Source organism: Neophocaena asiaeorientalis, unplaced genomic scaffold (genome assembly GCF_003031525.2).
Source record: "Neophocaena asiaeorientalis asiaeorientalis breed wild unplaced genomic scaffold, Neophocaena_asiaeorientalis_V1.1 scaffold487, whole genome shotgun sequence".
In the NCBI taxonomy this organism is placed as follows: Eukaryota; Metazoa; Chordata; class Mammalia; order Artiodactyla; family Phocoenidae; genus Neophocaena; species Neophocaena asiaeorientalis.
In genome coordinates this window covers 230,362-253,296 of record NW_020173398.1, presented here as the reverse complement: position 1 = coordinate 253,296, position 22,935 = coordinate 230,362, and the positions used below count along the sequence as shown (strand labels likewise).

At 36.7% G+C, this 22,935-nt stretch overlaps 1 pseudogene; it reads right to left on the bottom strand.

Annotated features, from left to right (window-relative positions):
* Positions 1-14,645: 14,645 nt before the first annotated feature.
* The window catches only part of LOC112401062 (S-phase kinase-associated protein 1 pseudogene), a 35,628-nt pseudogene continuing 27,338 nt past the window's right edge, over positions 14,646-22,935 (bottom strand).

Below are 22,935 nucleotides of genomic sequence, written 5' to 3'. Positions count from 1 at the left end.
CAAGCCCTCTTGTTTCTAGAATTATAGGAATTGAATGTACCCTTAAGAATTCAATATTCTCCATGCTACCATAGTACACTAAATTCTGCAGTAGGGTCAGCTAAACAGGCTATTGGGCCCATAGCCCGAAAATGTTGGTTTACATCCTTCCTGTACTAATAAACCCCATCATCTCCGTCATTATCCTAACAACTGTCATTTTAGGAACTATAATCGTAATAACCAGATCTCACTGACTACTAGCCTGAATTGGATTTGAAATAAATATAATAGCCATCATCCCTATTATAATAAAAAACTTTAACCCACGAGCCATAAAAGCCTCCACTAAATATTTTCTAACACAAGCTACCACAATAATACTACTTATAATAGCAGTCATCATTACCTATTACACGCTGGCCAGTGGACTATCACAAAACTATTCAACCCAACAGCATCAACCATAATAATGATATCCCTAGCCATAAAACTAGGACTATCCCCTTTTCACTTTTGAGTGCCCGAAGTAACACAGGGCACCATTAACAGCAGGTCTGTTTTTGGTTCAAGATGGCAGAGTAGAAGGGCATGCTCTCACTCCCTCGTGTGAGACCACTAGAATCACAACTAAGTGCTGAACAATCATCAACAGGAAGACATGAACTCAACAAAAAAGATATCCCCCATCCAAAGACAAAGGAGAAGCCACAATGCGACAGTAGGAGGGGCACAATCACAGTAAAATCAAATCCCATAACTGCTGGGTGGGTGACTCACAAACTAGAGAACACTTATACAAGAGAAGTCCACCCACTGGAGTGAAGGTTCTGAACCCCATGTCAGGCTCCCAACCTGGGGGTCTGGCAACGGGAAGAGGAATTCCTAGAGAATCAGACTTTGAAGGCTAGCAGGATTTGATTTCAGGACTTCAACAGGACTGAGGAAATAGAGACTCCACTCTTGGAGGGCACACACAGAGTAGTGTGTGCATCAGGACACAGGGGAAAGAACAGTGACCCCATTGGAGACTGAACCAGACCTACCTGCTAGTGTTGTAGGGTCTCCTGCAGAGGTAGGAGTGGTGGTGGCTGTGTCTCACCATGAGGACAAGGACACTGGCAGCAGAAGTTCTGGGAAGTACTCCTTGGCGTAAGCCCTCCCAGAGTCTGCTATTAGCCCTACCAAAGAGCCCAGGTCGGCTCCAGTGTTGGGTTGCCTCAGGCCAAACAACCAACAGGGAGGGAACCCATCCCCACCCATCAGCAGACAAGTGGATCAAAGTTTTACTGAGCTCTGCCCACCAAAGCAACAGCCAGCTCTACCCACCACCAGTCAAGCCTCTTAGATAGTCTCATCCACCAGAGGGCAGACAGCAGAAGCAAGAACTACAATCCTGAAGCCTGTGGAACAAAAAACATATTCACAGGAAGATAGACAAGATGAAAAGGCAAAGGGCTATGTACCAGATGAAGGAACAAGATAAAACCCCAGAAAAACAATGAAATGAAGTGGAGATAGGCAACCTTCCAGAAGAAGTATTCAGAATAATGATAGTGAAGATGATCCAGGACCTCGGAAAAAGAATGGAGGCAAAGATCAAGAAGATGCAAGAAATGTTTAACAAAGACCTAGAAAAATTAAACAACAAACAAACAAAGATTAACAGTACAATAACTGAAATGAAACCTACACTAGAAGGAATCAATAGTAGAATAACTGAGATAGAAGAACAGACAAGTGACCTGGAAGACAGAATGGTGGAATTCAATGTTGCAGAACAGAATAAAGAAAAAGGAATGAAAAGAAATGAAGACAGCCTAAGAGACCTCTGGGACAACCTTAAACACAACAACATTCACATTATAAGGATCCCAGAAGGAGAAGAGAGAGAAAAAGGACCTGAAAAAACATTTGAAGAGATTATAGTCAAAAACTTCCCTAACATGGGAAAAGAAATAGCCACCCAAGTCCAGGAAGCACAGAGAGTCCCATACAGCATATACCCAAGGAGAAACATGCCAAGACACACAGTAATCAAATTGGCAAAAATGAAAGACAAACAAAAATTATTGAAAGCAACAAGGGAAAAACGACAAATAACATATGAGGGAACTCCCATAAGGTTAACAGCTGATTTCTCAGCAGAAGCTCCACAGCCACAAGGGAGTGGCATGACATATTTAAAGGGATGAAAGGGAAGAACCTACAACCAGAATTACTCTACCCGGCAGGGATCTCATTCAGATTTGATGGAGAAATCAAAAGATTACAGACAAGCAAAAGCTAAGAGAATTCAGTGCCACCAAACCAGCTCTACAACAAATGCTAAAGGAACTTCCTTAAGTGGGAAACACAAGAGAAGAAAAGGACCTACAAAAACAAACCAAAACAATTAAGAAAATGGTAACAGGAACATACATATAGATAATACCTTAAACGTGAATGGATGAAATGCTCCAAGCAAAAGACACAGGCTTGCTGAATGGATACAAAAACAAGACCCATATATATGCTGTCTACAAGAGACCCACTTCAGACCTAGGAACACATACAGACTGAAAGCGAGGGGATAGAAAAAGATATTCGATACAAATGGAAATCAAAAGAAAGCTGGAGTAGCAATACTCACATCAGATAAAATAGACTTTAAAATACATAATGTTACAAGAGACAAGGAAGGACACTACATAATAATAATAATCAAGGGATCAATCGAAGAAGATATAACAATTATAAATATATGTGCACCAAACATAGAAGCACCTCAATACATAAGGCAACTGCTAACAGCTATAAAGAGGAAATCGACAGCAACACAATAATAGTGGGGGACTTTAACACCTCACTTACACCGATTGACAGATCATCCAAACAGAAAGTTAATAAGGAAACACAAGCTTTAAATGACACAATAGAGCAGATAGTTTTAATTGATATTTGTAGGACATTCCATGCAAAAACAGCAGATTACACTTTCTTCTCAAGTGCGCACAGAACTTTCTCCAGGATAGATCACATCTTGGGTCACAAATCAAGCCTCAGTAAATTTAAGAAAATTGAAATCATATCAAGTATCTTTTCTGACCAAAACACTATGAGATTAGAAATGAATTATGGGGAAAAAAACGTAAAAAACACAAACACATGGAGGGTAAACAATACGTTACTAAATAACCAAGAGATCACGGAAGAAATCAAAGAGGAAATCAAAATATACCTAGAGACAAATGACAACAAAACATGATGATCCATAACCTATGGGATGCAGCAAAAGTAGTTCTAAGAGGGAAGTTTATGGCTATACAAACCTACCTCAAGAAACAAGAAAAATCTCAAATAAACAAAATTGATAAAAAATTAGCCAGACTCATCAAGAAAAAGAGGGAGAGGACTTAAATCAATAAAATTAGAAATGAAAAAGGAGAGTTACAACAGACACTGCAGAAATACAAATCACCCTAAGAGACTACTACAATCAACTCTATGCCAATAAAATGGACAACCTGGAAGAAATGGACAAATTCTTAGAAAGGTATAAGCTTCCAAGACTGAACCAGGAAGAAATAGAAAATATGAACAGACCAATCATAAGTAATGAAATTGAAACTGTGATTTAAAATCTTCAAACAGGGGCTTCCCTGTTGGTGCAGTGGTTGAGAGTCCGCCGGCCGATGCAGAGGACACGGGTTCGTGCCCCGGTCCGGGAATATCCCACATGTCACAGAGCAGCTGGGCCCGTGAGCCATGGCCGCTGAGCCTGCACGTCCAGAGCCTGTGCTCCACAGCAGGAGGGGCCACAATGGTGAGAAGCCCACGTACCACAAAAAAAGAAAAAATAAAACTTCAAACAAACAAAAGTCCAGGACCAGATGGCATCACAGGTGAATTCTAGCAAACATTTAGAGAAGAGCTAACACTCATCCTTCTCAAACTCTTCCAAAAAATTGCAGAGGAAGGAATACTCCCAAACTCATTCTACAAGGCCACCATCACCCTTATACCAAAACCAGACAAAGATACTACAAAAACAGAAAATTACAGACCAGTATCACTGATGAATATAGATGCAAAAATCCTCAATAAAATATTAGCAAACAGAATCCAACAACACATTAATAGGATCATACCCCATGATCAAGTGGGATTTACCCCAGGGATGCAAGAATTCTTCAATATACACAAATCAATCAATGTGATACACCATATTAACAAATTGAAGAAGAAAAACGAAAATTCAACATCCAGTTATGGTAAAAGCTCTCCAGAAAGTGGGCATAGAGGGAATTTACCTCAACATCATAAAGACCATATATGACAAACCCACAGCAAACATCATTCTCAATGGTGAAAAGCTGAAAGTATTTCCTCTAAGATCAGAAACAAGACAAGGATGTTCAGTCTCACCACTATTATTCAACATAGTTTTGCAAGTCCTAACCATGGCAATGAGAGAAGAAAAAGAAATAAAAGGAATACAAATCAGAAAAGAAGATGTAAAACTGTCACTGTTTGCAGATGACATGATACTATACATAGAGAATCCTAAATATGCCACCAGAAAACTACTAGAGCTAATCAATGAATTTGGTAAAGTTGCAGGATACAAAATTAATGCACAGAAATCCCTTGCATTCCTATACACTAATGATGAAAAATCTGAAAGGGAAATTAAGGAAACAATCACATTTACCAATGCAACAAAAAGAATAAAATACCTCGGAATAAACCTACCTAGGGAGACAAAAGAGCTGTATGCAGAAAACTATAAGACATTGATGAAAGAAATTAAAGATGATACCAACAGATGGAGAGATAAGCCATGTTCTTGGATTGGGAGAATCAATATTGTGAAAATGACTATATTACCCAAATCAATCTACAGATTCAATGCAATCCCTATCAAGTTATCAATGGCATTTTTTACTGAACTAGAACAAAAAATCTTAAAATGTGTATGGAGACACAAAAGACCCCGAAGAGCCAAAGCAGTCTTGAGGGGAAAAAAATGCAGCTGATGGAATCAGACTCCCTGACTTCAGACTATACTACAAAGCTACAGTAATCAGGACAATATGGTACTGGCACAAAAACAGAAATGTAGATCAATGGAAAAGGATAGACAGCCCAGAGATAAACCCACGCACCTATGGTCAACTAATCTATGACAAAGGAGGCAAGGATATACAATGGAGAAAAGACAGTCTCTTAAATAAGTGGTGCTGGGAAAACTGGACAGCTACATATAAAAGAATGAAATTAGAACACTCCCTAACACCATACATAAAAATAAATTCAAAATGGATTAGAGACCCAAATTTAAGACCAGACACTATAAAACTCTTAGAGGAAAACATAAGCAGAACACTCTATGACATAAATCACAGCAAGATCAGTTTTGACCCACCTCCTAGAGAGATGGAATTAAAAACAAAAATAAACAAATGGGACCTAGTGAAACTTAAAAGCTTTTGCACAACAAAAGAAACCATAAACAAGACGAAAAGACAACTCTCAGAATGGGAGAAAATATTTTCAAACAAAGCAACTGACAAAGGATTAATCTCCAAAATAACAAGCAACTCATGCAGCTCAATATTAAAAAAACAAACAACCCAATCCAAAAATGGGCAGAAGATCTAAATAGACATTTCTCCAAAGAAGATATACAGATGGCCCAGAAGCACGTGAAAAGCTGCTCAACATCACTAATTATTAGAGAAATGCAAATCAAAACTACAATGAGGTATCACCTCACACCAGTTAGAATGGGCATCATCAGAAAATCTACAAACAACAAATGCTGGAGAGGATGTGGAGAAAAGGGAACCCTCATGCACCATTGGTGGGAATGTAAATTGATACAGCCACTATGGAGAACAGTATGGAGGTTCCTTAAAAAACTAAAAATAGAATTACCATATGACCCAGCAATCTACTACCGGGCATATACCCAGAGAAAACCATAATTCAAAAGGACACATGCACCCGAATGTTCATTGCAGCACTATTTACAATAGCCAGGTCATGGAAGCAACCTAAATGCCCATCGACAGACGAATGGATAAAGAAGATGTGCACATATATACAGTGCAATATTACTCAGCCATAAAATAGGAATGAAATTGGGCCATTTTTAGAAATGTGGATGGATCTAGAGTCTGTCATATAGAGTGAAATAAGTCAGAAAGAGAAAAATAAATATCGTAAATTAATGCATATATGTGGAACCTAGAAAAATGGTACAGATGAACCAGTTTGCAGGGCAGAAATTGAGACACAGATGTAGAGAACAACGTAGGGACACCAAGGGGGTAAAGTGGTAGGGGGTTATGGTGGTGTGATGATTTGGGAGATTGAGATATATATATATATATATATATATATATATATATACACACTAATATGTATGAAATGGATAACTAATTAAAAAAAACAGCAGGTCTAATCCTATTAACATGATGAAAACTTGGCACCCCTATCAATCCTCTATCAAATCTCACCATCAATTAATTTAAGTCTAATACTATCTCTATCCATACTTTCTATTCTAGTCAGTGGTTGAGGAGGATTAACTCAAACACAACTCCAAAAAATCATGGTTTACTCACCAATCGCCCTCATAGGATGAATGACAACCATCTTACTGTATAATCCAACTATAACCATCTTCAACCTAGTAATTTATATCATAATAACCTCACTATATTCATACTATTTATTCACAGCTCAGCCACCACCACACTATCACTATGACACACATGGAACAAAACACATGTCATCACAACCCTCACCATAATCACCCTACTCTTAATAGGAGGACTCCTGCCACTATCAGGATTCATGCCTAAATGAATGATTATTCAAGAAATAACAAAAAACAATGCTACTATCTTACCTACGTTATAGCCACCACAGCACTACTTAACCTGTACTTCTACATATGACTCACATACTCCACAGCATTAAATATATTCCCCTCCACAAACAACATGAAGATAAAATGTTGAGTCTATGTATATTTTGGATATAACTCCTTACTGGATATATTGTTTGCAAATATCTTCTTCCATTCAGCATGTGGCCTTTTCATTTTGTTGGTAGTTTCCTTCACTGTACAAAGACATTTTAGTTTGATGTAGTCTCATTTGTATATTTTTGATTTTTTTTCCCTTGCCTGAGGAGACATACCCCCAAAATATTGCTGAGGGTCAAGGTCAAAGAATATACTGCCTATGTTTTCTTCTAGGAGTATTGTATTATGGTTTCAGGTCTTACATTAAGTCTTTAATCCATTTTGAGTTTATTTTTCTGCATGGTGTTAGAGAGTAGTCAATTTGACTCTTTTTCATGTAGCTGTTCAGTTTTCCCAACCCCATTTATTGAAGAAACTGTCTTTTCTCCATTGTATTTCCTTGCCTCCTTTGATGTAGGTTAATTGCCCATCTAATTGTGGGTTCTTTCTGGGCTCTCTATTTTGTTCCATTGATCAATGTGTCTGTTTTTGTGCCAATATCATACTATTTTGATTACAGTAGCTTTGCAGTATAGTCTGAAGCCAGGGAGCATGATACCTCCAGCTTCGTTCTTCATTCTCAAGATCGTTTTGACTGTTGGGGGTCTTTTGTGTTTTCATACAAATTTCAGAATTATTTGTTCTAGTTCTGTGGAAAATGCCATTGGTATTTTGATGCGAATGGAATTGAGTCTGTAGATTGCCTTGGGTAATATGGTCATTTTAACAATATTAATTATTCCAATCCATGAGCACAGTATATATTTCCATTTCTTGTGTCATTTTCAATTTCTTTCTTCAGCATCTTATAGTTTTCTGAGTACAGGACTTTTACTGCCTTAGATTTATTCCTAGGTATTTTATTCTTTTTTATCAGCTTATAAATGGGATTGATTTCTCAGTTTCTCTTTCTGATAGTTTGTTGTTAGTGTATAGAAATGCAACAGATTACTATATTAATTTTGTATCCTGCAATTTTACCAAATTCATTGATGAACTGTAGTGGTTTTTTAGTGCATCTTTAGGATTTTCTATATAGTGTCATGTCATCTAAAATAGTGACAGTTTTACTTCTTCCCTTCCAATTTGGATGTCTTTTATTTCTTTCCCTTGTCTGATTGCTCTGGTTAGAACTTCCAACATTATGTTGAATGAAAGTAGTGAGTGAGGGTATCCTTGTCTTGTTCCTGATCTTAGATGAATGCTTTAAGATTTTCATCATTATGACATTAGCTGTGGGCTTACCATATATGGTCTTTATTATATTGAGTTATGTTCCCTCTATATTCACTTTGTTGAGAGCTTTTTCTCATAAATGGTGTTGAATTTTGTCAAAAGCTTTTTCTGTATCTATTGTGATGAGTGTATGATTTTTATTCTTCAATCTGTGACTGTGGTGTATCACACTGAATGATTTGCTGATACTGAACCATTCTTGCATCACTGTGATAAATCCCACTTGATCATTATGTATAATACTTTCAATGAATTGTTGAATTTGGTTTTCTAATGTTTTATTGAGGATCTTTGCATCTGTGTTCCTCAGTGACATTGGCTTGTAATTTTTTTTCTTGGTATCTTTGCCTGGTTTTGGTGTCAGTGTGATGCTGGCCTTTTAGAATGAGTTTGGACATGTTCCTTCCTCTAAAAATTTTTGGGATAGTTTGAAATGGATAGGTGTTAACTCTTGTTTAACTGTTTGGTAGAAATGACCTGTGAAACCATCTGGTCTTGGACTTCTGTATGTTGGGAATTTTTTAAGTTGCGATTCAATTATATTACTGGTAGTTTGTCCGTTCATATGTTCTATTTCTTCTTGACTCACTCTTGGAAGAGTGTACATTTCTAGGAATTTGTTCATTTCTTCTAGGATGTCACTTTTATAGGCATATAATTGTTTGTAGTAAACTCTCATGAGCCTTTTTATTTCTGTGGTGTCAGTTGTAACTTCTTTTTCATTCCTGATTTTATTTATTTGGACTCTTTTTTTCTCAGTGAGTCTGGTTAAAGGTTTATCATTTTTATTTTATCAACTTTTCAAAAATCCAGCTTTAGTTTTATTGATCTTTCCTACTGTTTTTTAAATTTCCATTTCATTAATTTCTGCTTTAGTATTTATGATTTCTTTCCTTCTACTATTTTTGGGTTTGTTTGTTATTCTTCTATTTCCTTTAGGTATAAGGTAAGTTTTTTGTTTGTTCGTTTGTTTTGTTTTTAGCATTTTCTCCTTTTCCTGAGGTAGAAAATTCCTATAAACTGGTTTTGCTGCATTCCATAGATTTTATGGGGTGTTAAAGTCCCCTACTATTATTGTATTGTTGTCAATTTCTCCCTATATGTATGTTAATATTTGCTTTATGTATTTAGGTGTCTTTATGTTGGGTGCATATATATTTATGATTGTTGTACCTTCTTGTTGGATTGATCCTTTAATCATTACGTAGTGTAACATTTGTCTCTGTCCCTGGTACAGTCTTTGTTTTAAAGTCTATTTTGTCTGATATAAGTATTGCTAACCTGGCTCTCTTTCCATTTCCATTAGCATGAAATACCTTTTCCATCCTCTCACTTTCAGTCTGTGTGTCTTTAGATCTGAAGTGAGTCTCTTGTAGGCAGCATAAAGATGGATCTTGTTTTTGTATCCATTCAGCCACCCTTTATCTTTTGATTGGAACATTAGTCCATTTACATTTAAAGTATTATTGATAGGTATGTGCTTATTGCTATTTTGTTAATTGGTTTGGGATTGTTTTTTAATTCATTTTTGTTCGTTCTTCTTTTGTACTCGTCTCTTGTTATTTAATGACTATCTTTAGTGTTATGTTTGAATACCTTTTACTTTTTTACATGGCTACCTATTATAGATTTTTGATTTGTAGTTATCATGAGGTTTATGTATAGCAATCTATACAGATGTGATTATTTTAAACTGCTGATCTCTTAAGTTCAAATTCATTTTAACAACAGTATTACTCCCCTCCCCCAACATTTACTGTTCTTAACATAATATTTTACATCTAGTTGTTTTTTGCATCCCTTAACTACTTATTGCAGATATAGGTGATTTTACTCTGTTTGTCTTTTTTTTTTGCAGTACACAGGCCTCTCATTGTTGTGGCCTCTCCCGTTGCGGAGCACAGGCTCCAGACATGCAGGCTCAGCGGCCATGGTTCATGGGCCTAGCCGCTCCACAGCATGTGGGATCTTCCTGGACTGGGGCACGAACCCGTGTCCCCTGCATCAGCAGGCAGACACTCAACTACTGCGCCACCAGGGAAGCCCACTGTATTTGTCTTTTAACCTTCCTATTAGATTTATATGTGGTTTATTTAATATGTTTACTGTGTATTTGCCTTTACCAATAAGATGTTTTCTTTTGTAATTTTCATGTTTCTAGTTGTGGCCTTTTCTTTTTCACTTAGAGAAATCCCTTAATACTTTTTAAAAGCTAGTTTGGTGGTAGTGAGCTCTTTTAGCTTTTGCTTGCTGTAAAACTCTTTCTCTCTTCCATAAATCTGAATGAAATCCTTGCCAGGTAGAGTATTCTTTGTTGTAGGTTTTTCCCTTTTATCACTTTAAATATATTGTGCCACTCTCTTCTGGACTGCAAAGTGTCGGCCAAAACATCAGCTGATAGCTTTGTGGAGTTCCCTTGTTAGTAACGTGTTGCTTTTCCCTTGCTGCTTTTAATATTTTCTCTTTACCTTTAATTTTTATTTTAATTACAATGTGTCTTGGTGTGGTCCTCTTTGGATTGAACTTAGTTGGGACTTGCTTTCCTTGGTGCACTTGCACGTCTGTATCCTTTCCCAGGTTAGGGAAGCTTTCAGCTATGTCTTCAAATATTCTCTTACACTTTCTCTCTCTATTCTTCTCGGGAACCCCTATAATGAGAATGTTAATTACTCTTGATGTTGTCTCAGATGTCTCTTAAACTCTTAAAGAAATCATACATTTCTTTTTATTCTTTTTTTTTTTTTCTGTTCAGGTGCAGTGATTTCCACTCCTCTGTCTTCCAGCTCACTGATCCATTCCTTTGTATCATCTAACCTCCTGTTGATTCATTCTAGTGTATTTTACATTTCAGTTATTATTTTCTTCATCTCTTTGTTTCTTCTTTATATTTTCTAACTTTGTTAAAATCTTCTAACTTCTTACCCTGTCCATCCACTCTTATCCCAAGTTCTTTGATCATCTTTACAATCATTACCCTGAACTGTTTATTGTGTAGATTGATAACTCCATTTCACTTCATTCTTCTTCTGGGGTTTTATATTGTTCCTTCAGTTTGAACATGTTCCTCTGTCACCTCATTTTGCCTGATTTGCTATTTTTATTTCTATGTATTTCGAGGTTGGCTACATCTCCCAAACTTGGATAAATGGCCTTTTTAGAAAATATCCTCTGTGTCCCAGCAATGCACCCCACTCTTGTCACCAGAGCAATATTCTCTAGGGGTGCCTCCATATGGGCTGCATTGGTACTTCTGTTGTGGCGAGCTGACAACTGTGGGTGGCCTGGTAGATGTGGCTAGCCCTCAGTCTGGTTGGTTGCCAGCTATGCCTTGTGTGGAGGCTCCCAGCCACTAGTGGGTGGGGCCAGGTAACAAAATGGCTGCCTGCATAGCCCCATGGTGGTCTCAGTCTAGTGCTGGCTTACTGGTGAGCAGAGCTGGGTCCCAGTGTCTCTCAGTGCAGGGTTCTGGTGTTCCAGGGCTAGTGTTGGTTCACGGGTGTGTGTGGCCAAGTCCTGGGCCCTCTGGTAGACAGGGCATTGTCCTGAGCAGCAGTGGCTCAGGGAGTCTTAAGGAAACAGCCTGCTAGTGGTTTGGGCTGTGCGCCCACCTGGCTAGTTGCTTTTTATCTTGTGATGAGAACTCTTAGGCTTTACTCTCATAACAACTTTCATATATAACATACAACAGTGTTACTTATCATGTTGTACATACATCCATAGTACTTATTTATGTTGCAACTGGAAGTTTGTACCTTTTGGCTACCTACATCAAATTACCCCTACCTCCACACCCCATATCTGTAACAACAAACCTGATCTCTTTATCTATGAGTTCGTTTGTTTGTTTTTGAAGTATAATTGACCTGTAACACTATGTTAGTTTCTGTTGCACAACATAGTGATTTGATCTTTCTATACATTTAAAAATGATCACAATTGTCTTGTTACCATATGTCACCATACAAAGATATTACATTGCTATTGGCTATATTCCCCATACTGTACATTTCATAACCATACCTCATTTATTTTGTAACTGGAAGTTTGTACATCATAATCTCCTTCAGCTATTTCACTCATTCCCCCCCCTCCCCTCTGCCAACCACCCCTTTGGTCTCTGTATCTATAACTCTGTTTCTGTTTTGTCATGTTTATTCATTTGTTATTTTCTCTTTAGTTTCCACATACATGAAATCATACAATATTTTATTTTTAAATTTATTTTTTATTTTTGGGCCACACTGTACAGCATGTGGGATACTAGTTCCCTGACCAAGGGTTGAAGCTGTGACCCCTGCAGTGGAAGCATGGAGCCTTACCCACTGGATTGTCAGGGAATTCCCATACAGTATTTTCATTTCTGTGTCTGACTTATTTCACTTAGCATAAGACCTTCTAGTTCTATTCATGTTGTCGTAAATGGCAAGATTTCATTCCTTTTTAAGGCTGAGTAATATTCCATTGTGTGTGTGTGTGTGTGTGTGTGTGTGTGTGTGTGTGTGTGTGTGTGTGTGTCACATCTTTATTCGTTTATCTATTGATGTGAACTTAGGTTTCTTCCATAGCTTGGCTATTGTAAATAATGCTGAAATGAACATAGGGGTGCATATATCTTTTTGAACTAGTGTTTTCATTTTCTTTGGAAAAATACCCAGAATTAGAATTCCTGGATCATATGGTAGTTCTACAGTAAGTCCCCTACATATGAACCTTCAAGTTGTGAACTTTCAAAGATGCAAACATGCTTTCAGAGTAAGTGAAATTGCAGCTTGCCCTCCGTCTCCTATTGCTGATCATCCTTTAACTCTACCATCTCCCACCTCCTCTCCCTCCTCCAGTCAGTAACTCTTCTTGCCTGTTCACTCGATTCCAGCTCCTGTATGCTAGCTGTTATACTGTACTACTGTACTTTTCAGGGTATTGTACTGTAAGATTAAAAATGTCTTTATTTTTTGTGTTTGTTTGTTTTTATGTATTATTTGTGTGAAAAGTATTATAAACCTATCACAGTACAGTACTACATAACTAGCTGATTGTGTTATTTGAGTACCTAGGCTAACTTTCTTGGACTTAGGAACAAACTGAACTTATGAACACGCTCTTGGAATGGAACTTGCTCATACGTATGGGACTTACTGTATTTTTAATTTTTTGAGGAACCTCCATACTCTTCTCCGTAGTGGCTGTGCCCCTTTATGTTCCCACCAAGAGTTTATAAGGGTCTCCTTTTCTCCACATCCTCAACAACACTTGTTATTTCTTGTCTTTAGGATGATAGCCATTCTGACAGGTGTGAGGTGATATCTCATTGTGGTTTTGATTTGCATTTCCCTGATAATTAGTGACATTGAGCATCTTTCCATGTGTTTACTGGCCATCTGTATGTCTTCTTTGGAAAAATGTCTATTCATGTCCTTATCCCATTTTGTAATCAGGTTTTTTTTGGCTGCACCACATGGCATGTGGGAATCTCCTGACCAGGGATTGAACTTTTCATGTGCACCTTGGCTATCTGCATGTCCTTATTGGAGAAATGTCTATTCAGTTCTTCTGCCTTTTTTGTTTTTTGTTTTTTTACCTAGTATGTAACTTTTTATTGAAAGTATCTTTCATTTGTGACTGATGCTTTCTGGGTTATGCCACACATTTTAACATTAAAGGTTAAATTATTTTTTACATGCAATTAGTGTTTATGGTTTTCCCCACATAGGATTACTGATTATAAAAAGATGACAAACTGCTTGGGTTAAGTGTCTTCTTTAATTGAAAAGCCAGCAAACTGTTTAATTCTATTTCCTACCAAACTATAAACTGAGTATAAACTGAGCCTCTAGCCAACATATTCAAAGTTGATAGGATTAAAAATGCAAAAACAAGTCCTCAGATCCAGTTAAGGGAGCGCTGCTACATACAGGCTAATCAATACCAGCTGTACTCTGACTCCAGGAAGCTGGAAGACATTCTGATAACCCCACTCTAATAGCATTTACCTCAAGTAGCCTTTTTCCAGTTTCCAACTCATAAAGATAATATGTTAATTCTATTTCAGAAAATTTTTTGCAAGTTGTTTTATTTACAATGCCAAGTCACTAAACTAAATCTAACTGGACAATAAACTAGGCAGAAATTGCTTTACAAAAAGAGGGAAAGCCCAAAATGCCACTTTCTATAGAGAACCTACAGTTCAATTTTATTCAGAGCAAAGAAAAAAGAACTTTTGGCCATACTAGAAGAAACTGAGACATAAGTTTGGAATCTGTACTGAAACTACACATGTAATGAGGGCAACATTCTGCTAATACAACGGATTTGCTGCTGCATTAGACTGTTTTTCTAATATTAACAATTATAAACAAAGCAGTTCAACTAGTATTTGGAACAATCTTTACAGTGTTACAGCATCAAACACAAAATTTCACTTCTCCTCCCACCACTAGTTCTCTTTGCGTACCTGGGCTTCCTCTTCTTCAGTAAAATCATTTTTGATATTGAATGTCTTTCGAATCTCCTCAGGAGTTTTCCCCTTGATCATATTGGCAACAGTCTTGCAGGTAACATCAAGCAAACCTTTGATGTCTAAGTAGTTTGCTACCAGTATAAGCTCAAAAATATTCCTTGGTCAACTTTCAGGAGGAGGATCATCCTTGTGGTGAGTGCACCACTGAATGACCTTTTTTTTTAATATTGCTGCATTAACATTTGTCAAGCAGACTCGATCATCATCTCCTTCATCATCCATTCCCAAGTCTTCCAAAATGGTCTTAATAGTCACAGATTGTTTTGCAATTTCAACATCAACTTCAAATATCTCTTCACCAGAACTCTGCAACTTAATTGAAGGCGTGGTGTTAGGACTCAAGGAGATGGCGGGCCAGAGGCTGATGAGAGCAGGGCAGCATCTGCAAAAAGAAAAACAGAAAAGCGGAGAACAAGGCCAACACCCTGCATAGTTTTTAATAGGTTTTTTTTTTTTTTTTGGTGATGAGTTCCTTGTACATTTTGGATATTAACCCCTTATCGGTCTTTCATTTGCAAATATTTTCTCCCATTCAGTTGATTGTCTTTTTGTTTTGTCAGTGGTTTCCTTTGTTATGCAAAAGCTTTTAAGTTTAATTAGGTCCCATTGGTTTATTTATTTATTTATTTTGTGATACGCAGGCCTCTCACTGCTGTGGCCTCTCCCGTTCCGGAGCACAGGCTCCAGACGCACAGGTTCAGCGGCCATGGCTCACGGGCCCAGCCGCTCCGCGGCATGTGTGATCTTCCCGGACTGGGGCATGAACCTGTGTCCCCTGCATCGGCAGGCGGACTCTCAACCACTGCACCACCAGGGAAGTCCCCATTGGTTTATTTTTGCTTTTATTTCCTTTGCTTTAGGAGACATACCCAAAAAATATTGCTATGATTTATATCAAAAAATGTTCTGCCTATTTTTTCTTCTAGGAGTTTTATGGCTTCCAGTCTTACATTTAGGTCTTTAACCCACTTTGAATGTTTTTGAGTATGTTGTGAGAAAATGTTCTCATATCATTCTTTTACAAGTAGCTTTCTAGTTTTCCCAGCACCACTTATTGAAGAGACTGTCTTTTCTCCATTGTATATTCTTGCCTCCTTTGTCAGAGATTAATTGACCATAAGTGCGTGGGTTTATTTCTGGAATCTATTCTGTTCCATTGATCTATGGGGTGTAGCCTGAAGTCAGGAAGCGTGATTTCTTTTGCTCTGCTCTTCTTTTTCCAGATTGTTTTTGCTACTTGGGGTCTTTGTATTTCCATACAAATTTTAGAATTATTTGTTCTAGTTCTGTGAAAAATGCTCTTGGTATTTTCATAAGGATTACATTGAATGTGTAGGTTGCCTTGGGTAGTATGTTCATTTCAGCAATATTAATTCTTCCAGTCTAAGAACACAATATATCTTTCCATCTGTGTTGTCTTTAATTTCTTTCATCAGTGTCTTATAGTTCTCTGAGTACAGGTTTTTACATCCTTAAGTAAGTTTATTCCTAGGTATATTATCCTTTCGATGTGATGGCAGATGAGATTGTTTCCTTAATTTCTGTTTCTGATAGTTCATTGTTAGTGTATAGAAATGCAATAGATATTTGTATGTTAAGTTTGTATCCTGCAACTTCACAGATTTTGTTGCTGAGCTCTAGTAGTTTTCTGATGATGTCTTTAGGATTTTCTATGTGAGGTATCATGTCATCTGCAAACAGTGAAAGTTTTACTTCTTCCTTCCCAACTTGGATTTTTAAAATTTCTTTTTCTTGGCTGACTGCTGTGGCTAGCTCTTCCAATATTATTTTGAATAAAACTGGCAAGAGTGAGCATCCTTGTCTTGTTCCTGATCTTAGAGGAAATGCTTTCAGTTTTTCACCATTGAGAATGATGTTTGCTGTGGGTTTTTTGTATATGGCCTTTATTATATTGAGATGGGTTCCCTTTATGCCCACTTTCTGGAGATTTTTTATCATAAATTGTATTGAATTTTGTCAAAAGCTTTTTCTGCATTTATTGAGATGATCATATGGTTTTTATTTTTTCAATTTGTTAATGTGGTATATCACATTAATTTGTGGATATTGAAAAATTCTTGCATCCCTGAGACAAATCCCACTTGATTGTGGTGTATAATCCTTTTACTGTATTGTTGAATTCAGGTTGCTCTAATATTTTGTTGAGGATTTTTACATCTAGATTCATCAGTGATATTGGCCTGTAATATTCTTTTTCTGTGATATCTTTGTCTGGTTTTGGTATCAGGGTGATGGTGGCCTCATAGAATAAGTTCAGAAATATTCCTTCCTCTGCAATTTTTGGAATAATTTCAGGAAAGGTGCAAACTCTTCTCTAAATATTTGATAGAATTCACCTGTGAAGCCATCAGGTCCTGGACTTTTATTTGTTCAGAGTTTTAAAATTACTGATTCAGTTTCATTACAGGTAATTGGTCAGTTCAAATTTTCTATTTCTTCCTGGCTCAGTCTTGGGAGAGTGTACATTTCTAAGAATTTGTCCATTTCTTCTAGGTTGTCCATATTATTGGTGTATAGTAGTTCATAGTAGTCTCTTATGATCCTTTCTATTTCTGTGGTGTCAGTTGTACCTTCCCCTTTGTCACTTCTGATTTTATTGATTTGGGCCCTCTCCCTTTTTCTTGATGAGTCTGGCTAAAGGTATCATTAAAAAAATCTTTTCAAAGAATTAACTTTTAGTTTCATTGATCTTTTCTACTGAGTTTTTAGTCTTTACTTTATTTATTTGTGCTCTGATCTTTATGATTTCTTTACTTCTACTAAATTTGGGTTTTGTTTGTTCTTCTTTCTCTAGGTGCTTTAGGTGTAAGGTTAGGTTGTTTATTTGAGATTTTTCTTGTTTCCTGAGGTATGCTTTTATCTCTACAAACTCCCCTTTTAGCACTGCTTTTTACTGCTTCCCATAGGTTTTGGATTGTTATGTTTTCATTTTCATTTGACTCTAGGTAATTTTTAGTTTCCTCTTTGATTTCTTCAGTGATGCATTGGTTATTTAGTAGCATATTGTTTAGTCTCCAGATGTTTGTCAGCTTTTTTTCAGTTTTTTTTTTCTTATTGTTAATTTCTACTGTCATTGTGTTGTGGTTGGAAAAGATGCTTGATATGATTTCACTTTTATTAAATTTACCAAGGCTTGTTTTGTTGCCTAGCATGTGATCTATCCTGGAGAATGTTCCATATGCACTTGAAAATAAAGTGCACTCTGTTGCTTATGGTTGCTCTCTATATATCAATTAATTACATCTGGTTTAATGTGTCATTTAAGGCCAGTAATTCTTTATTGATTTTCTCTCTGGGTGATTTGTCCATTGATGTAAGTTGGAAGTTAAAGTCCTCTACTATTATTATGTTACTGTCAATTTCTTCCTTTACATCAATAAAATTTTCTGTAATACATATATACAATAAGCGTTCCTATGTTTGGTGCATTACTATAGTCTTTGTTTTAAAGTCTATTTTGTCTAAGTATACATAACCTGGCTTTCATTTGTTTCCATTTATATGAAATACCTTTTCCATCCTCTCACTTCCAGTCTGAGTGTGTCTTTAGATCTGAAGTGAGCATCTTGTAGGCAGCATATGTATGGGTCTTGGTTTTATTATCCACTCAGCCACTCTATATCACTTTATTGGAGCATTTAGTCCATTTCCATTTAAAGGAATTACTGATAGGTATGTACTTATTGGTATTTTGTTAATTGTTTTTCAATTTTTAAAAATTATTTTTTGGGGGCTTCCCTGGTGGTGCAGTGGTTGAGAGTCTGTCTGCCGATGCAGGGGACACAGGTTCGTGCCCCGGTCCGGGACGATCCCACATGCCACGGAGCGGCTGGGCCCGTGAGCCATGGCCGCTGAGCCTGCGCGTCCGGAGCCTGTGCTCCGCAACGGGAGAGGCCACAACAGTGAGAGGCCCGCGTACCGCAAAAAAAAAAAAAAAAAAAATTATTTTTTGTTCCTTTCTTCTTCTTTGTTCTTCTCTCTTCCCTTGTTATTTGATAACCATGTTTAATTTTACATTTGGATTCCTTTCTCTTTTTTTGTGTGTATCTATTTGAGATTTTTGGTTTATGGTTATCATGATATTTATGTAAAGCAATATTTGTAAATCCATGAGTATTTTACATTGATGCTGTTAAGTTCAAGCACATTTTAACAACACTGCATTTTTTACTCCCCTTGCCTCTTTTAATGTTTTTGACATCATGCTTTTCATCTATTTGTTTTTTTTTGTTTCTTCTAACTACTTTTTGTGGATATAGGTTATTTTACTATTTTTGTTATTTAATCTTCCTGCTAATTTTGTAAGTGGTTCATCTACTATCTTTACCTTCACCAATGAGATTTTTCCTTTTTAAGTTTTCATATTTCTAGTTGGGATATTTTCCACTTAAAAGAGTCCCTTTAAGATTTCCTGTAGAGATGGTTAGATAGTAGTGAACTCTTTTAGATTTTGCTTGTCTGTAAAACTGTTTATATTTCCTTCAAATCTGAATGATATCCTTGTCAGGTAGTGTATTATTTGTTGTAGGTTTTTCTCTTTCATTACTTTAAAATTATTGTACCGTTCCCTTTTGGCCTGCAGTGTTTCTGCTGAATATTCAGCTGATTGTCTTACAGGAGTTCCCTTGTATGTAACTTGTTGCTTTTTCCCTTGCTGCTTTTAATATTCTCTCTTTGTCCTTAACTTTTTCCATTTTAATTCAATGCGCCTTGATTTGTCTTCTTTGGGTTGATATTCTTTGTGGCTCTCTGTGCTCCCTTCACCTAGATAACTGCTTCCTTTCTCAGGTTAAAGAGATTTTCAACTATTAAGTCTACAAGTATGTTATCAACCCCTTTCTCTCTTTTCTCATTCAGAGACCCCTATAATGGGAATGTTAGTACATTTAATTTTGTCCTAGAGGTCTTTGAAACTGTCCTCATGTTTTTAAAATTTTTTCTTTCTTCTGATCAACTTGAGTGATTTCTACTACTCTGTCTTCCAGTTCACTTATCCATTTCTTTGTATTATCTAATCAATTGTTGATTCCTTCTAGTGTATTTTTTGAGTTATTATATTCTTCATCTCTGTTTTGTTCTTCTTAATATTTTCTAACTCTCTGTTAATGTTCTCACCCTGTTCGTTCAATCTTCTCCTGAGTTTATTCAGCATCTTTTTGATCATTAGCTTTAACTATTTTGGGACAAATTGCTTATCTCCATTTGGCTTAGTTCTTCTGGTGTTTTGTATTCTTCCTTCATTAAAAATTTTTTCTCTGTCACTCCATTTGGCCTGATTATCTATTTTTATTTTATATATTAGGTAGGTCAGTTACATTTCCTGATCTTGGAGAAGTGACCTTATGTAGGAGACATTCTGTAGGTTCCAGCAGCACACTCCCCTCTGTTCACCAGAGCTATATGCTCTAGTGGTGTCTCCTATGTGGGCTGAATGGGCTCTCTGTGGGTCCAACTATTATTGTGGGCACACTGATGAGTGTGACTGGCTCCTGGCCCATTTGGTTGCCAGGTCCTGCTTTATTCAGGGACTGCTGGCTGCTTGTAGGTGGGTCAGCATGCCAGGGGAACTGGCTGAAGTCCTAGAAACCTAGAACTGGTGTTTGTCTGTTGGTGGGCAAGGCCTCTTTCAAAGGCTAGTGCTGAACCACTGGTGGTTGGTGTTAGATCTTTGGGCTGCTGGCTGTGGGTATCAAGGTGTCTCTAGTCTGTTGTCCACCTGCTGGTGGGCCAGCTTAGGGCTCAGGTGGTCCATAGCCTGGTGTCCACCCACTGGTGCATGAGGACAGGTTCCCAAGCTAGTGTTGGCCTTTGGTAGTATTACTGTTTTAACAATATTAATTCTTCTGATTCATGAACACAGGATCCTTTCCATTTATTAATGTCTTATTCAATTTCTTTCATCAATGTTTTTTAGTTTTCAGAGTAGACTTCTTTCAACTCCTTAGTTAAATTTATTACTAAGTATTTTATTATTTTTTATGCAATTGTATACGGGATCAATTTCTTTTAGTCTTTTTCTGAAAATTCTTTGTTTATGTATAAAAATGCTACAGTTTTTCTGTATGTTAATTTTGCATCCTGCAACTTTAATGAATTCGTTGATTAAATCTAACAGTTCTTTGCTTGAGTTTTTAGTATTTTCTCTATATAAAATATTTATCAGCAAATAGAGACAATTTTACTTCTTCTTTTCCAATTCTGATTCTTTAAATTTCTTTTCATTGCCTGATTGCCCTACCTAGGACTTCTACTACTATGTTCAATAGGAGTGGTGAGAGTGGGCACATTTGTCTTTTTTCTGATCTTAGAGGAAAAGCTTTCAACCTTTCATCATTGGGTATGATGTTAGCTATGGGCTTATCATATATGGCCTTTATTATATTGAGGAATGCTCTTTCTATGCCTAATTTGTTAACAGTTTTTATCATGAATGGATGTTGTCAGATGCTTTTTCTACTTCTAGTTAGATGATAATATGGTTCTTTTCTTTCATTCCACTAATGTGATGTATCACATTGATTCATTTGTGTATGTTGGACCAGCCTTACATCTCAGGGATAAATCACAGTTGATCATGGTGTATGGTCCTTTTACTGTGCTGCTGAATTTGTTTTGCTAGTATTTTACTGAGAAATTTTTACATTTATATTCATCAGGGGTAATGGCTAGTAGTTTCCTTTACTAGTAATATCCTTTTCTGGTTATGGTATCAGAAAAACGCTGGCTTCATAAAATGAAATTGGGAATGTTTCCTCCTCTTTGATTTTTTTTAACAGTTTGAGAAGAATTGGTGTTATTTCTTCTTTAAATGTTTGATAAAATTACCAGTGAAGCCATCTGGTCCTGGGATTTTTTTTGCTGGTAGATTTTTGATTACTGATTCAATCTCCTTATTAGTAATTAGTCTCTTCAGATTTTTTATTTCTTCCTGATTCAGTAAGAAATTTCTGAATTTCTTCAGTCAGTAAGTTGTATGTGACTCAGAATTTTTCCATTTCATCTAGGTTGTCCAGTTTCTTGGTGTATAGTTTTTCATTCATTCTAATTTTTAAAAAGATTTTAGATATTAGGTTTATATTGTTTGATTTCCCTTTGAATTCTCCTTTAAAAATCTCCATATTTTAAGTGGAATAACATATAAGTAATCACAATTTTCTAGTGAGTTTTAAAACATTGCTGAGTAAAATTTCAGTTACCTTCTCTGATGCTTTATCACCTGGAAGACAAGAAACAACTGTTTCTGATATAGTGAAGACAATATTCAATCTAATCTTCTGTCTAGGAATATCTCTATCCAAAAGAAAGCAGTTTAGCTGCTTTGAGAGTTTTTGGAGGGCTATAGTTAGTTCTTGTGTATGTGCCTGTGAGGATGTGGAACTTAGGAGGCAAGAAAGGTCAATCAATGGCAAACCTAAAATGCTGGTCATAAACAGCAATACTTAGCTCCTTCTCTCTTATAAATCTAAGGAAGCAACCAAGAGAAGAAATAGAGAAACATGTGAGGCAAAAAAACCACAGGATATTTTAGAATTGGAAAAAACTTGCTGAAATGTCTTACTTGACAGGTATCCAAGGCCATGGTACTAGAAAATTGGCAGGTACAACAACTTTATGATATAGGTATAATTTTTTTTTAATTTTAAATTTATTTTTGGCTGCATTGGATCTTTGTTCCTGCATGTTGGTTTTCTCTAGTTGTGATGAGCAGGGGTTACTCTTCATTGCAGTGCACGGGCTTCTTATTGTGATGGCTTCTCTTGTTGTGGAACATGGGCTCTAAGCAAGTGGGCTTCAGTAGTTGCAGAGCGTGGGCTCAATAGTTGTGGCTCATGGACTCTTGAGCACAGTCTCAGTAGTTGTGGCTCTTGGGCTTAGTTGCTTCACAGAATGTGGGATCTTCCTGGACCAGGGATTGAACTCATGTCCCCTGCATTGGCAGGCAGATTATTAACCACTGGGCCACCAGGGAAGTCCCTATATAGGTATAATATTTATATCAAATTTATGAATGATGAAATTGAAGTAATTCAGACGGAAAGTGGTAGATCTAGAATTTCAACCTAGATTTGGTTGGATTCAGGGTCTGTGTTTTAGTCTCTGTGCTATCTCATACACATCTACCTATGAGGTCCTTTCTTATATTGGTTCAGTTTTTTTGTTCATAATG